Source organism: Crinia signifera, chromosome 12, assembly GCF_055691185.1.
Source record: "Crinia signifera chromosome 12, ASM5569118v1, whole genome shotgun sequence".
NCBI classification, from domain to species: Eukaryota; Metazoa; Chordata; class Amphibia; order Anura; family Myobatrachidae; genus Crinia; species Crinia signifera.
In genome coordinates this window covers 9,584,379-9,602,417 of record NC_139228.1, presented here as the reverse complement: position 1 = coordinate 9,602,417, position 18,039 = coordinate 9,584,379, and the positions used below count along the sequence as shown (strand labels likewise).

Here is an 18,039-nt window from a genome sequence, read left to right as displayed (position 1 = left end):
GTTTTACATTTATTTGTATGTATTTATCAGCTTTAAAAGTCTACATGTGTATTGGCCTAGGGCACCTGGAACTTTTAGGGGTATATTCAATGCCGTTTAGGCGAGCTTTGATGGCGAGCCGTCATAGCCCGCCCTCAGTATTCAACCCCCCCCCCCCTTTACTCGCCGTTTCCACCCCGCGTCGAAATGGCAAGGCTCGTGGCTATATGCAGTGGGCTAGCGGCTATGTGCAGCGGACTCGCGGCTATATGCAGTGGGCTAGCGGCTATGTGCAGCGGACTCGCGGCTATATGCAGTGGGCTAGCGGCTATGTGCAGCGGACTCGCGGCTATATGCAGTGGGCTAGCGGCTATGTGCAGCGGACTCGCGGCTATATGCAGCAGACTCGTGGCTATATGCAGTGGTCTAGCGGCTATATGCAGTGGGCTAGCGGCTATGTGCAGCGGACTCGTGGCTATATGCAGTGGTCTAGCGGCTATATGCAGTGGGCTAGCGGCTATATGCAGCGGGCTTGCTGTATTTGCCATCCTCGCCATACGAACCCCTCGCTGGCCGCATTGAATATACCCATTAATCAGGTTGTGCCACCCACCGCCTTAAGCACTGCTTCACAGAGCAGTTCTTGGCGTGACATGGCCTCCCTAGTATGCAGCATTATCAAACTATAAGGAATAACATTATATTCCCCGGCCCATCACCCCAGCAGCAATACTAGCGGCTGTTTACCTTCCTCTTCACACCTTCTCATTGCACAGACTGTACCCAACGCTGCGCATTATTTCTTATCAGCAAATCAGAGGCAGGCTCAGCAGCAGGGACAAGCTGAGAGGTTGCTGCGGCTGCAATGTGGATCCAGGGCTTTCTGGACAGTCATTTGGTTTTGCAGAACCCGGAGCAGCCTGTAAATCTTTCTGTCCTTTCTGTATTGTCAGCTCCTGTGATTTTTACTCTAACGTAAGACTAGAATATAATATAGGTGGGCGAGATGCGTTGTGTGGCATTTACTGAGGGAGTGGGTGTATTCCTATTACACCTGGTTAGTGCATATAAGCGATTTTGTTCATTATTGCGATAACAGGAAAAAACTGTAATACTTTCCTAAAGCTGTGGGCAGGAGCTGTCTGTAACCAAACACGCTTCCATGTGGTCTATTTTTTTTCTATTCGATTTTGAAAATCGAATGGACATCGAATGTTTTCAGCCGCATTCGATGTCGACTCAATCCCGATGCTTGGCCCCGGGGCATTGAAATAGAATAGAAAAATAGACTGTGCAGGAAGGCTGATACAATACAGGTCTGTACTATATAGTCCAAATCGGATGTGTTTTGCTTGCCGTTTGATGAATCGGCAATCGAATCACAAGCAATATCGCACCCTTAATGCATAACTTTTTACTGTCCTGTTTTTGGCTGGACTGTCCCAATTTGAGGGCTCTGTCCCACCTGCAGTTGCGTCTGCAGGGCTGTTGAGACAGCTACTGGGCCTTGCCTGGGTACTGAGAAGGATGTGGCTAAATGCCGCCCCCCCCCCCCCCCCCTTCTTGGAGAAATAAACCCTTATTGAAAATACTAAACTATTAGCCACGCCCACATGTTGGTGCGGCCAGGATGTGGGAGGTGATGCCTTATAACACAATGTATTTTAACATTAATGTATGAATTGTCATAACGCCTTTGCCTAAAACTAGGATTTCTGACATACATTGGACTCAAACCCATCACCCCTCACATTGCCATCAGTCACCTTACACATGGAGCTATTCGCATCTGCAAAATCAGACCAGATATTCTCCCATACATACTGCTTCCTCATACATTTAAGAAGAAATATATGGTGACTGGCCATGTTTCCGTGCCTGTGATTGTTATTTAAACACCCAAGTGTGAACCTATGACCCCCGATCCTCACCATTCTGCTGTACTTAGGTGCTCTGTGATTCCCCACAATCAATGCTATATACTGCAGCTTAGGCACAGTGGGTGCATTCCGCAGGGAGGTCAGCAGGAACGGCTCATTATCTCTTGTGCAGTATCAGGACTTTACTCTTAACTGTTCTAAATGATTCTGTACCTCGCCTCCCAGAAGAGGGGGGTGGGGGTGAGAGATTCAGCTGACTAATGTCAGAATCTGCACCCGTTTAAACAAAGATAAATGGGGACAGTGGCCCGGCATTGACGTTCTGATTTCACATGGGCATATTGGTGGTGCTATGAATGTGGATTGCTGTCTGGCACAATGCGGTGGTGCCCGGTAATCCTGGGGGCTGGTCTGTTGGCACCCGCAGCCTGTGATTACACTGTTGTGGCTTTCCGGCAGTAAATCCATGTTAATTATCCTCTTATGATGACACAACAGCGTCCAAGTCTGCTCAGAGCAGCTGCTAAGCAGCAGAGATGGATGTGGTGCCCGTCTGTGCCCGGCAAGCACTAGATAGTTCTGTACACTGGCAACAAGCTAGCTTAGGTGGCGGTTGGCAAATGCAGTATTTAGATTTATCTCTATATATACACATACACACACACACATACACACACACTAGAGTCTATGCACTAAGTCTTGGAGAGAGATAAAGTACCAACCAATCAACTCCCAACTGTCACTTTTCAAACACAGGGGCAACCAGTGGAGAAGTTGCCAATAGCAACCAATCGGCACTGAAGTAACATACTATACAATTATACAGAGCAGATGGTGGTTGCCATGGGTAACTTTTCCTCCCTTATTTCCACTGCTTCATACATTTACCCCACAGCCTGTAACACGGTTTGGGTCACCCCTGTAACACATTAGGTTGCCCCTGTAACACGTTTGGGTCACCCCTGTAACAGGTCCCTTCTCCTGCCCCTCTCCCTCGCCTCCTGCAAATCAATGTCCCGCATTTTGCTGCTACACAAATGTGAACTTCGATTACCAATGTATTCCTGGAACGCTGGTCCCCAGGCTCAATACCTGTCCTGTGGTGGGAAATGGTGACGTGGGCTCTGTGCAGCCTGTCAGATACTCTGATCGCCATATAGAGGTAACATCACCCTGGACACAGCACGTATGGGATAAGCTGACAGTACTCATCTACAGCGCGCTGATCACAGTGATCCCTACTCATCTACAGCGCGCTGATCACAGTGATCCCTACTCATCTACAGCGCGCTGATCACAGTGATCCCTACTCATCTACAGCGCGCGGATCACAGTGATCCCTACTCATCTACAGCGCGCTGATCACAGTGATCCCTACTCATCTACAGCGCGCTGATCACCGTGATCCCTACTCATCTACAGCGCGCTGATCACAGTGATCCCTACTCATCTACAGCGCACTGATCACTGTGATCCCTACTCATCTACAGCGCGCTGATCACCGTGATCCCTACTCATCTACAGCGCGCTGATCACAGTGATCCCCACTCATCTACAGCGCGCTGATCACAGTGATCCCTACTCATCTACAGCGCGCTGATCACAGTGATCCCTACTCATCTACAGCGCGCTGATCACAGTGATCCCTACTCATCTACAGCGCGCTGATCACAGTGATCCCTACTCATCTACAGCGCGCTGATCACAGTGATCCCTACTCATCTACAGCGCGCTGATCACAGTGATCCCTACTCATCTACAGCGCGCTGATCACAGTGATCCCTACTCATCTACTGCACGCTGATCACAGTGATCCCTACTCATCTACTGTACACGGATCACTGTGATCCCTACTCATCTACAGTGCGCTGATCACTGTGATCCCTACTCATCTACAGCGCGCTGATCACAGTGATCCCTACTCATATACAGCGCGCTGATCACAGTGATCCCTACTCATCTACAGCGCGCTGATCACAGTGATCCCTACTCATCTACAGCGCGCTGATCACAGTGATCCCTACTCATCTACTGTACACGGATCACTGTGATCCCTACTCATCTACAGTGCGCTGATCACTGTGATCCCTACTCATCTACAGCGCGCTGATCACAGTGATCCCTACTCATCTACAGCGCGCTGATCACAGTGATCCCTACTCATCTACTGTACACGGATCACAGTGATCCCTACTCATCTACAGCACACTGATCAATGTGATCCCTACTCATCTACTGTACACGGATCACTGAGATCCCTACTCATCTACAGCGTGCTGATCACAGTGATCCCTACTCATCTACAGCGCGCTGATCACAGTGATCCCTACTCATCTACAGCGCGCTGATCACAGTGATCCCTACTCATCTACAGGGATCACTGAGATCCCTACTCATCTAGTGTACAGTGATCACTGTGATCCCTACTTATCTACAGTACACTGATCACCGTGATCCCTACTCATCTACATGGTGCTGATCACAGTGATCCCTACTCATCTACAGCGCGCTGATCACAGTGATCCCTACTTATCTACAGCGCGCTGATCACTGTGATCCCTACTCATCTACAGCGCGCTGATCACAGTGATCCCTACTCATCTACAGTACACTGATCACTGTAATCCCTACTCATCTACAGTACACTGATCACTGCGATCCCTACTCATCTACAGCGCGCTGATCACTGTGATCCCTACTCATCTACAGCGCGCTGATCACAGTGATCCCTACTCATCTACTGTACACTGATCACTGTGATCCCTACTCATCTACAGCACACTGATCACTGTGATCCCTACTTATCTACAGCGCGCTGATCACTGTGATCCCTACTCATCTGTACAATGATCACTGTGATCCCTACTCATCTACAGCACACTGATCACTGTGATCCCTACTTATCTACAGCACGCTGATCACTGTGATCCCTACTCATCTACTGTACAAAGATCACTGTGATCCCTACTCATCTACAGCGGGCTGATCACTGTGATCCCTACTTGTCTACAGCGCGCTGATCACTGTGATCCCTACTTGTCTACAGCACACTGATCACTGGGATCCCTACTCATCTACAGCGCGCTGATCACTGATCCCTACTCATCTACAGCACACTGATCACTGTGGTCCCTACTTACCTACAACACGCTGGTCACTGTGATCCCTACTCATCTACAGCACACTGATTACTGTGATCCCTACTCACCCCACTAGTGCTGCTTTTGCACAGCTACACCTACATGTTAGTTGCCAGGGGGTTATATGCTCTTTGCGAGGGGGAGGGGTTACATGCTCATTGTTATGGAGGGTACATGAGCTTGCTTGATGGGATTACATGCTCGTTGCCAGGGGGTACATGCTCGCTGCCAAGGGGCTGTAGGCGCACGGCGCACCAGTGCTTCCAGAACCGCACTTTCAGGTAGTGCTCTGCTCTCACCTGACAAATGAAAGTGTAGGAGGACCTCAAGCATCTGTCTCCAACAAAGCAGCAGCCATATTTGAGATATGCAGGGTCTTTGTATGCTAACAGAGACTATAGGGGTTATTGTGTGTGGGTGGCGTTTGGTGGACTCCCCCCCCCCCCCCCACCGGTTCTCAGGCAGGCCCAGTAAGGTGGGGAGGAGATGGGGCGACAGTACACCCCTGACAGTAATCCCAGTGATATAGCAAGTCCTTCTAGTTGAATATCACCCAGATCTGGGAACTGATACCCCTTTCAGATGTAAGCATAAGAGTTTTTGGTATATATTCAATTGATGCCAGATCCATTCCGAAATTCTTTTGCCGGAATGGATCCGGCATCCATTTGTCAATGCAGTGGGCACATCTGGATGTCATATTTGGCTGCTGATTCACTCTCACCCGGCCGGCGCGGGGACCCGGTGAGCGTGGCAGTGAAAGAAACAGCTAGCATTGAATAGATGGGAACCCCTTCCGACCTATTCATTCCGAAAACTGCCATCTTTTCGGCAAGACGCCAATTTCATGCATTGAATATTGTCCCTTTTGCCTGAGACTTGCATCCTGGATAAATGACCTGGCCTAAAGTCTGGGTGGTGCCACCCGAGTCTTGACGACCTGTGTAACGCCTAAAAGAAACTGATTGTCCGGGGACAGTAGCGAAGTCATCTCCAAGCTCCCACTGAGTGCCAGAATACCAGGGTCCGGTGTGAAGGGTGACAACCCAGGTATAACCAGTGTCACAGCCCAGTAATTACGTCTAATAGGGGCATTAGTATTGCCGGCAAATGGCAGTCTATTACATACCCTCCAACATGACCCATTCCATTAGGTACACAATGCTCTGCTCCTGGACTTCCATCTTAATTGATAATTGCAGTCACCTGTGATGAACTAGTTCAGTGATAATAACGGTGTTCCAGCACAGGTGAAGGCAATCCTAAATTAAGAAAGATGTCCAGGAGCAGAGCATTTTTTTACCTAATGGAATGGGTCATGGTGGAGGGTATGCTATTAGTCTATCACAGGGGTTCTCAAATTCGGTCCTCAGGGCCTCACACAGTTCACATTTTCCACAGGTGGAGCTAATTATTCATGGTTGCCTACCTGACCGTCTCCATGTGGGAGAAAATGCTCTGTTCCTGGCCTTCCCTGGTAATGTATGATTGCCATCACCTGTGGTGACACCTTTACCTAGCTCCCCACAGGTGCTGGCAATCATACATTACCAGGGAAGTCCAGGAACAGAGCATTTTCTCCCGCATGGAGAGGCTCAGGTAGGCAACCATGTAAATTATTTCACTTGTGATTCTGTGAGGAGACCTGCAAAACATGCACCGTGTAGGGTCCCGAGGGCCGAGTTTGAGAATCTGTGCTTTATCGCTATATAAACTCTAATGATCCTAACGTAAGCAGCATTTTTGCATTCACACAGTTCCCTACAAACTGATATAATAACCCATAGCAGCTTCTCTTCCAGGGATGGATCAGGGTGTGGGGTTATGCTGTGCCTGCGTATAATATTTAGTGACTTATTAAAAACTGACTGACAGCTGGCCTTTGTTTACTGACACACACAAAATTAAAACAAAGACTAGCATCTACTGTAAACTCATGGGGGGAGGGAGGGGGGTGATGATTAAGGAAATACTTAGAGCAGTGGTCAGGGAACTCGGTCCTCATCACCCCACACAGTGCATGTTTTGCTGGTAACCCAGCAGGTGCACAGGTGTACTAATTACTCACAGACACATTTTATAAGGTCCGCAGGTGGAGTTAATTATTTCACTGGGGATTCTGTGAGGGGACCGGCAAAACATGCACTGCGTGGGGTAATGAGGACCGAGTTCCCTGACCACTGACTTAGAACATTAATCAGGTAGTTCACACTTGCCTACCTGACCTTCTCCATGCGGGAGAAAATGCTCTGTTCCTGCACTTCCCTGTAATGTAGTATTGCCATCACCTGTGTGGTGACACCTTTTTTTTATCAATTACCTAGCTCCCCACAGGTGATGGCAATCCTACTTTACCAGGGAAGTCCAGGAACAGAGCATTTTCTCCCCGAAGGAGAGGGTCAGGTAGGCAACCATGAGGTAGTTGGGAAAAGATTAGGGTGGTTTTAGTGGAGGGGAAAGGGGGGGTTAGTGGTGAAGCACAACGGACAACACAATACAAAGAGACACAGTATTCCTATTGTACCACTGACTACAGTATAATAGCCCTATATATTTGCTGTGCACATACTTTGGACTAAATTGTTTTTTTTTGCTGACTCTTATTAAATTTGCAGACATTAATGGTGCCCCACTCTGAGCCTCGTCCCCTGCCCAATGCCGGACTGTGTCAGAAATAAATATAGTCCATCCATCACACGGGGCGAGTCCGCCACTCTGTGCCTTACAGCCCCCTGCCAGGGATTGTGCCAAATGTGACGATTTAACTCTTCCGCTCCCTGATAGCCTAAACATTAGTCTTCTGGTGCGGGAGCTGGCATTCTATATCACACACACACATATATATATATGTATTTATTCACAGCCATCTATATAGCGTACACATATTCACATCAGCCACTGCGCCCATGAAGCTTACACTCTATATTCCCCGTCACATGGGCACACACATGCACTCGTGGGTAAAAAAAATTCCGACAGGAGCTCATGAAACTACCAGTATGCTATCGGATGCGGGTAGATACATGTAGACCCCCCTCACCCTCTAATATTACATGCAAAGTGCCAGCTCTCTGGCCGTCTCTGCGGTGGAGGGCTCACATGCCTGGCAGACAATGGGCAGCACCGTCTCCTTACCTGTTGATGAGGAACTTGTGTATTCCCATCCCCGCGCTCTGCCGCTGTAATTGTCTTTTTCGTTGCTAATCAGAGATTGCCGCCAGCTCCCCCTGGGATCACATCCCCCCCCCCCCCCCTCAGATGAAGCACTGTAGGTGTCCCCCCTCCATCTGATGTGCTGCTGCTGCTGCTGGTCTCGCTTCTCCCTGCATTTTTCAGGGGGGATGATGCTGGTGTTTTGGTTGCTATCAGCAACCGGTACCTATAGCAACCCCTGGGCTGTGCATCTGCAATTCATTTGCTAGAGCCTGTAGATGCTGGTGATCGGTAAGAGGTCCTCCAGCAAGAATACCCATCCTCATCTCCTGGACCACAGAGGGTTATCCCTGCAGCTGCAATTGGCTGCTCGGCTGCTGCTGCTGCTTTATTCTGCTTCTTTCTATGTGATGTGAGACTGAATGAGCCCGGAGACCACCGGCTAATGCTGACAGGGGGATGACGGGGAGAGGGGGGCTGGTAACCCTCCACTTACAAGGCAAGGACTGATGCACAGCAGGAAGAGGGGGTAATCCTGTTGGAGTAGACTGTAGTGTAACCTGGCGGCTGTAGAGACTGAAGCCGGGCAAGCCATTAGCCTAGGGCCCAATGACCACTAAGGGGCCCAAACTACCCCTCTTTTTTTTTTTTTGCTAACTATATATTCCCCCCCCAGATAAGTATACCTACCAACCCAACCCCCCCCCCCAACCTCCAATACCCCCCCCCCCCCCCATCATTTGGATGTTCAGGGCATGCTGGGACTTGTAGTTCTAGTAGCTAGCTCTAATGATGAATACCATTAAGCTTGTAATATTCCTTTCGTCCACCATTATTAAGGTGCCTATATATTGCAGCCTTCCACCTTTGGGAATACAGATATGCATTGTGTATACATTATACTCAGCTGTATTATGCAGATCTGTCTCGGTTGGGGCATATTTACACAAACATGTCCAAATCGGTGTTAAGTGATGTGTATCTAGTCAGTGGAGATATGATAAATGACAGAGCGGGATTTACCTGGGCCGTGGGGTTACTGCAGTCGGTTCATTGGTCGGTTCATTACGATATTGTCGATGCTCCGCCCACCATGAATTTCCTTTGTTCCTGAAAGAAAATGATTGGTAGATTTCTTTTGGGAGCAGTGGGTGGTGACAGAGAGGTATTGACCATTGCTATGGATCTACCATCCAACATTAAGAGGGAATATGTTTTAATATTTTGCTTTGTGCGAGAGCTTTTATCCATCATTTTTAGTAATACCAACAAAGGTTACATTATTTTATTATTTGTTTAGTGGGTGCCTTTCTAAGCAAAGACCTGATATCTGGCCCTGTCTGGTACATGGAGGTGCAACAATGCTCCTTCCCATTCAAGCAGGTGCTAATTCTGCTTTTCCTCAAGTGGTAACCTAGATGCATTGGAGCAAATCAGGGAGGCACTATAGAGGAACCTCAGATCATGCCCTTACCAATAACATACCCTATGCAAGATTTTGGCTAGTGTCGCCTCTGACCCAGCACCCCTCTACCAGCACAGCACCCATCACCCCTAGCAATCCTCATTTTGGTGTCCTGTGCGATGTGAGCATTGGCGTTCCATCCCACCCATCCAGAACCAGTAGCCATTTTTGCTACTGCCTGCTGCTTCTCCCACTGTCACTGCTATGTGCCGCTGCTACTGGCTGAGAGTTCCAATCATGGTAAACAGACAGAGCCGTGCCACCTGCCCGTCAGAGGCCCAGCAAACCGCTGTCAAACTGTGGAGGCCCTAGGCCACAGGTCTTCAACCTGTGGCCCTCCAAATGTTGTGGAACTACATTTCCCAGCATGCCCTGACAGTTTTGGCATGCTCTTATAGGAAAAAATGTGGCAATGCATGTTGGAACATGTAGTTTCACAACATCTGGAGGGCCATAGGTTGAAGACCCATGCAAGTTAGACTGCATGCCCCAAGGCATTTGCCTAGGTTGCCTATGCCTGGGGCCAGCTTCCTGTTACTGATCGGAACTCCTCCTCTTGAGTGCGCAGGATGCAGGGTCATACACGCATGGAACATACCCTGTATGCCAGAATGGTATATAACAGTTGTAGGTCAAAGCACCGGGGGTACATTGATGGAAACTCCTGTAAAAGATAAATGTAGCCGTACCCATAGCAACTAATCATACACCTGCGCTCATTTCCTAATCTGCCCTAGTAGACTGATAATTATATTCTGATTGGTTGCTGCAGGCTGTGCCATGTTTCTAATGCACCAATGAGAACACACTGCAGACTTGTCTTATGCTTAATGAGCCTTCACAAACCCTTTACAAACACTGTATACAGTATGACATACCCTCTAACATGACCTATTGCATTCGGTACACAATGCTCTGTAATGTATGATTGCCAGCACCTGAGTTGAAACACCCTTCTTGTCAATTACCTAGTTCCACACAGGTGATGGTAATCCTACATTAACAGGGAAGTCCAGGAGCAGAGCATTGTGTACCGAATGCAATGGGTCATGTTGGAGGGTATGGTATGAAGAGAAGGTTTTGGTACTGTATTTCTCCATCTAATATCCTGTGCTGTGTATTTCCAACGTAAGCATGTTGCATACAAGCACTACATACAGTCTTGCATGCACTTGTGGAAACAGGCTGAGTCGAGATTGGAGCTAGGACACCACCTACTGGTGACTAATAGATATGCAGTGACAACAGGGAGTGTTTTCTGTGAACTTACATAGAATTGCCTCACAATTCTGGCATATTATTAAGGCGACCAATTGTCCTCCTTTAGGGACCCATTTATCAAACCATATTTGCGGCTAAATCCCCCAAAACACCAGTTTTCGGGGTTTAGCCGCAAATATTAAGTATCCCCCAAATGTATCAAAGGGAGACCGCAGCAGGAATCTCCGATCCCTGCTGCGATCCCCCCTGCAGCGCCGCCGGCCGCATCCCCCATAGGTTTCTATGGGGGATGTGAAGCTGCCGATGCATGCCTGGGCTATCGCCATTCTGGGATAGCGACAGCTCATTGTAGCCTATGGCTGCGGGATTGCACTGCCGAGTGGGGCAGTGCGGTCACAGGGGTCGGCGGGGGTCAGCGCATAACCGCGCATGCGCAGACCCCCCCGGCTTCCGGATCAGGGCTTCGCAGGGACGGGTTCCTTTCGAAGCCCTGTTCCTGCGCCCTTACATTGATACATCCTGGCGGTATTGCACAATACCGCAATGCGATGTCCGGCGATGTCACCGCGCCGGCATCGCTCTATGATGATAAATGGGCCCCTTAGGGAGGACAGTCCTTCCTTTGTAAGTTCTGTCCTCCCTCGAAAAGTGTCCTCCTTTATTGCCCTTAATAACATTGCTGCGGTGGCGGTTTCTGTGGTCAGACCTCTCTAATCGCCCAGTGCTGTTCCTTTCTCGGGCGCAAACAGTATCTTCTGCACATGTGCTGTACATGGCCATAATATAACAGCCACATGGAGCTGCTGCGCACACCCGCCTGCCAGCCCGCAGCAGCACCCTGCGTCTCTGAGTCCAGACTCCAGCTAGCCACGCAGCAAACCCAGCCCAGGCCCTTTCTCAGAGGAGGAGGAGGAGCTAAGAGACAGATCACGGCATAGTAGGGATGGCCATCGTTGCCTTTGCCATCGATTTTTGCCATTGATGGCAAAAGTGCAACTGGCCATCGATAGTGTATAACTATTTAATGGATGACCATATCGATGGTCATCCATTTTCTGTGAGTGAGTGGCCTGTGGGCCAATCAAAATGCAGGGGTGTGGCTTTGTGGGTGTCAGGGGCGGAGCTATGCTCAGTGTCCCGGCACTTTAGGGAAACAGAAAAAAACAAAACTATTTGGGTACTTGTTTCCTAGCACGGCCACAACGATCATAATCGCGGTCATCGGGGGTAAAATCAGGGCCATCGCGGGCATCGCATGCGCAAAAAAATCGGGTGCGATGGGCCAGACGCGATGCCCGCGATTTCCCCATAGAGAACAATGTTAAATGCCTCAATTTACCCGCGATGACCACGATTTCCCATAGGAAACAATGGGAAATGGCTCAATTTACCCAAATTATCATAGGAACAATGGTAAATGGCCCAAAAACACCCCTGAACATTGAAATGTCCCCCCAAAATTAGTTTACGCCACCACGTGATCAACGTGAACCAGAAGCGTAGCGAGCCCGCGAGGGGCGGCGGTACGCGTCCTCCGACCTTTTCATACCGCTACTATCCACTAGGGCGTGGAGTGAGAATAGAATAGTGTGGCGAGCGCAGCGAGCCACTGAGCCCGAAGCGTGGCGAGGGGACGCGGATACCTGTGAAGCCCACGAAGGGACGCGTTTACCTGTGAAGGTATCCGCGTCCCCTTGCGGGGCTCGCTGCGCTCGCCACGCTTCGGGCTCGGTGGCTCGCTGCGCTCGCCACACTATTCTATTCTCACTCCACGCCCTAGTGGATAGTGGGGGTATGAAAAGGTCGGAGGACACGTACCGCCGCCCCTCGCGGACTCGCTGCGCTCGCCACGCTTCCGGTTCACGTTCATCGCGGGGTGGCGTTAACTACTTTTGGGGGGACATTTCACTGGTCAGGGGGGTTTTTTGGGCTTTCTGGCCCATTTACCATTCTTCCCTATGATGATTTGGGTAAATTGATCTATTTAACATTGTTTCCTATGGGAAATCGGGGTCATCGCGGGTAAATTGAGGCATTTAACATTGTTCCCTATGGGGAAATCGCGGGTGGACCATTTAAGCATTTTTAGCCGCACACGACGTGACCGACCCGATTTTTCACTGTTTTCAATGCATTTCAATGGAAAAATCGGGGGCATCGCGTCGGTCGCGTCGCAGGCATTAAAATTACCCCCGATGGCCAAGATTTGTGGCCGTGCTAGGAAACAAGTACCACTATTTGTTTAAGCTTTACATTGATGGCGGGAAACCATCTGGTTCTCCCCATCGATGGCAAAACTATCGGCCATAAGCATCCCTACGGCACAGTGAATATAGTGGAGAAGGGGGCAGCAGAGAATAGGGAAGGTGTGGGGGGAGATGTCAGTGCTATGTGTAAAAATGTTTTAAATAGGGATGTACAAAATGGGGTTGGCTTTTATTTTTCACTGACTTGGTTTGTAGGCCACGCCCCATTGCCTCCAGGCCACACCCCCAAATTTCAGACGCGCACCCGATGTCCTTCCTGCCTGCACCTATATGGTGGTTTCACTTCAGCAACCTGCCTGACCCCTGTCACTCCAGTCCCCTGCCCTTCTGTCCGTCACTCCATTCCCCTGCCCTTCTGTCCCCTGTCACTCCAGTTAACTGCCCTTCTGTCCCGTCACTCCAGCCACCTGCCCTTCTGTCCCATCACTCCAGTCACCTGCCCTTCTGTCCGTCACTCCATTCCCCTGCCCTTCTGTCCCGTCACTCCAGCCACCTGCCCTTCTGTCCCCTGTCACTCCAGTCACCTGCCCTTCTGTCCGTCACTCCATTCCCCTGCCCTTCTGTCCCCTGTCACTCCAGTCAACTGCCCTTCTTTCCCGTCACTCCAGTCACCTGCCCTTCTGTCCCCTGTCACTCCAGCCACCTGCCGTTCTGTCTCCTGTCATTCCAGTCACCTGCCCTTCTGTCCCCTTTCAATCCAGTCAACTGCCCGTCTGCTCCCCTGTCATTCTAGTCACCTGCCCTTCTGTCCCCTGTCACTCCAGCCACTTGCCCTTCTGTCCCCTGTCTCTACAGCCACCTGACCTTCTGTCCTGTCACTCCAGTTACCTGCCCTTCAGTCCTGTCACTCCAGTTACCTGCCCTTCTGTCCCCTCAGCCACCTGCCCTTCTGTCCCCTCAGCCACCTGCCCTTCTGTCCCCTGTCACTCCAGCCACCTGCCCTTCTGTCCTGTCACTCCAGCCACCTGCCTTTCTGTCCCCTGTCACCCCAACCACCTGCCCTTCTGTCCCCTGTAACCCCAACCACCTGCCCTCCTGTCCTGTCACTCCAGCCACCTGCCCTTCTGTCCTGTCACTCCAGCCACCTGCCTTTCTGTCCCCTGTCACCCCAGCCACCTGCCCTTCTGTCCCCTGTAACCCCAGCCACCTGCCCTCCTGTCCTGTCACTCCAGTCCCCTGCCCTTCTGTCCCCGGGCACTACAGTCACCACCAGGAGCTGGTACTGCACCACTGTATGAGACCAGAGGTGCACGATATCTAAAAACAGGTCAAACTGCATCTTATATTGAATCAATATAGGATGCAGAATGTCCATGCCAATTACAGAAGAATCCTGTATAATAAAGGACCGGTAGTAACCCTAAAACTATATCTACAACATAATAACATGTATCGGTACTTCTGTAGTTTCACGGCGCCAGTATGGTGCCGTGCGACTGAGTCCCCTTGCGGGGCTCGCTTTGCTCGCCCACGCTGCGGGCTTAGTGGCTCGCTACGCTCGCCACGCTATTTAAAATCAACTCCATGCCAACATGGATAGTGGGGGTATGAACTATCCATGTTGGCATGGAGTTAAGATACTTTTTTTTACATATTTCGTGGCGAGCGTAGAACCCGGAAGTAGCACGGCGCCATGCTGGTGCCGTGAAACTACAGAAGTACCCATATATCATCTACAACTTGTAGGCATTATCTATATTTATTGCATATGCTGTTTTCCATACCATTATAGCATTAGACAAATCAGTATGGACACCCGGTACTCTAATTAATTAATTAAAAGATTACTAGCAGAAATTATTAACTCACTCACTGTCACTAGCAGCAGCAGCAGCATGCTATGAGTCCGTGCACACCAGCTTAGATAGGTAGATCCTGTGTGATTATGGGCCTTATTCTGCTTGGTTTTTTTCATCTGGGCATGCGTAGCTTTCGCTATGCGCATGTGCGGCGACCTCACACCGCTCAGGGACGGTTCTCTCGGTGCGAAAAAACTGTCCGCAAGAGCACGGTCATTGTGGGCGGCATGGGGGCGTTATTATGGGAGCGGCCGGAATAATGAGGAAAACTGGGCGTAAACATGGGCGTACACGGGGTGTGCATAAAAAATGTACGGTGCTACAACCGCTCCATTGGCGAACGCACCGTGCATTTTGGGCCAAAAACAGGCGGACGCCAAAGATAGCTCCAGACCCCCCCTACAGATACCGCATGAGAGCGGACGCCTGGGTCTGCTAATTAACGCTGATTACTACACCTAAATGTAATAAGCAATGCTGCAGCCTATTAAGTGAAAACCATGATTTCACTACCTGCAAGCCACACACAGCCCTCAAACACATTGGAACCTTGGCCCTTATTCTGGTTGGTGCAGTAATATCCGCGTGCGTTCGTGCCGCCGATGTTTTGTGTCTGCGCATGTGCAGAGGCGTCTCTGCGTATGTGCGAGAGGGACGCACGGCCACATTCTGCATGAAATGTGTACACTACGAACAGGGGGTGGAGAGGGGCGTGAAGGGCTGTTTGGGCTCATTACCATATGTTTACACCCCACGTTTCATCGGCGTTCCCATGCAAACGCTGGGCGTACGTATGGTAATGCGGCCGTGACGCACGTGTAGGGGGCGGACATATGACATTGCCGGATGTCAGCTGCCCGCCCAGATCCCTGCTTTTGCAGGGATAAATGCCCTGCATTCGATGTTCTGCGACCATCGAATGATGGGGGAGGTTCCCTGAGATGGAGGAGGCGTATTCCGTGAAAAATACACGTGCGGTCCGTTTGGCCAGCTTCTTACCGCGTACGGACGGAGTTGGCGATCCATATGGAAGGAGGGGTTTAGGACGCACGGTGCTGGCCGCATATTCGGATCCGGCCGCACCGATAAGAATAAGGGCCCTTATCTTTCTACACTTCTCTACATGTAAAGGTTGGTTTAATTTTAGGTAAGATTCATTCTAAGACCTGCTTATATATATCAAGGTAGTTATTTTATAACCATCTACACCCATTCAGTAAGTGTTTTTGTATACTTTAAAAAGCAGGACACTCAATTCACAGAAGTCGACATGTGTCAACTTTTTCACTGTAACACCAACATAACTTTATTTAAATGTAAAACCAATGTGGGGACACATAGATAGTGATTAAAATGCCACATTAGAATATAATAAATATACATGTAATGAGCGTTAAAATGTTGTTTTATTAGGGTGTTTATTAAGGTAGACAATTGAGTTATTAGAAAACAATTATTGAATAACAATTAGAATAATTAATTAAATGTCTTAATTATAGTTGAAAGGGAAGATTAGCAGTGCCATATATGTGAAGGGTATGCCAGCGTGCACGGACGTACGCTCACTCTCACGATCTGTGACACATGCTGAGTTTTCCATTGAAAAAAGGCGAGACCCGTCCATGCACTGTGGCCTACGCTCCGATATACGGAAGATGTCGGTGTGAAAACGGATGAGACCCGTCCGTATACGGTGGCGTACGCTCTGTTGTACGCCAGTTAACGGTGTCTAAGAGGAGACCCGTCCATATACGGTGGCGTACGCTCAAGTGTATGCCACTCCCCATTGTCGGTGTTTGTGCCCGTCCGTAGGCGGATGTTTTGTGGGCGGACTTACGCTCACCGTCAGCGTACGGGAAACGTACGGTGAAACGGACCGTACGTACGTTGCACCACACCAACCAGAATAAGGCCCTATGTTCTGTCACCTTCTCCTGTCCAGGGTGCCCACAAGAGGGAGTAATGAAAGTTCTCTGCAAAGACTCCTGAGCAGCTACAGCAAATCACTGTCCTTGCATATAAACCCTTTAACCCCTTTCACATCGCACCTACTTACCGGGTTCATGCCGGTTTCTTGCCAGTTCGACCTGGTAATTGGTGCCATGTGAAAGGGGCTACCGGGTACTTACATCTCTAAGTGCTGCCTCATCCCCCGCCCCCTATGATGCTCCACCGCTACGCCGCACCCCTGGATGATATCAGCAAACTGGCGATATTGCTGGTTCGCTGAGGAGGACTGAACAGAGTAAAACGTAGTGTCACACCGGGACTGAACCGTTTTTAGTCCCGGTGCAATGATGCATTTTGCGTTCTGAAAGCGGGATTAGTGGCACCCCTGTCAGAACCTGAAGAATCCAAGAGATTTATGACCGAAACTGGAGCCTGCAGGTTCCAAGAGGACACACTAGTCTGGGCAGACTAGATGGGCCAAGTGGTTCCTAGTCTTATCTGCTGTCAAATTCTATGTTTCTATGTAACACTGCATACACACAGGCCCTCTGCTGTCTTACGCCAACCCGGGGACAGATTATTTGTTATTGTTTAATATTAATAGACCCCCCAGGGCATGAATACAACGCTCATCACAGTTTTGGGGGGTATTCAATCCCCGCTGCTATTTCTGACGGGAGAATTAGCGTCAGGCACCTATTCAATGCTGACTTGTCCAACAGCTGTCAGCCCGATTTGTCTATAATGGCCAGCGATCACAGCCGAATCTGGACAATCCACGACCGTTTACGCGGACACGCCCGCTTTTCTCTGATCGCCAAGCAAGTCATTAAATCTCATCTGGCGGTATACTGTCGAACAACACAAAAATGGGCCAGGGTCATGGCTGTCAGGACGGATCGACTACCCCCCTTAGTCTTAGAACCTTCCTCTCTAAACGTAAACTCTTACAGCAGCGGTATTCCTCTGCTGTCTGTCAGCAAGTCTTTGTGATAATGGATCCTGGACCTGGTTCTGATCTGCCCGGTAAGCTGCATCCCCTCGCATGTACACTCTCCCATGAATGATTTTTCCTGGGCTCGCAAATATAGTGGAGACTGACTTATATTTGCAAGCTCTGGACCGACGACAGTAAGGGCGGCTGACGTCAGTCACCCTCCCCCGGCACAGCAAGTCACTTCTGCA

General features: G+C 49.8%; 1 protein-coding gene across 2 annotated transcripts in view; it reads right to left on the bottom strand.

The window, feature by feature from the left end:
* Positions 1-18,039, bottom strand: part of LOC146049703 (cortexin-3-like) — a 37,608-nt gene that overhangs the window by 2,426 nt on the left and 17,143 nt on the right. The window contains exon 2 of one of the 2 annotated variants that reach the window (XM_083166292.1): positions 9,176-9,262. The gene's annotated coding sequence lies outside the window, so the exon portion shown is untranslated. Of the gene's footprint in view, positions 1-8,134; positions 8,638-9,175; positions 9,263-18,039 lie in introns of those variants that run through there. The other variant, XM_083166291.1, reaches the window with a different exon arrangement.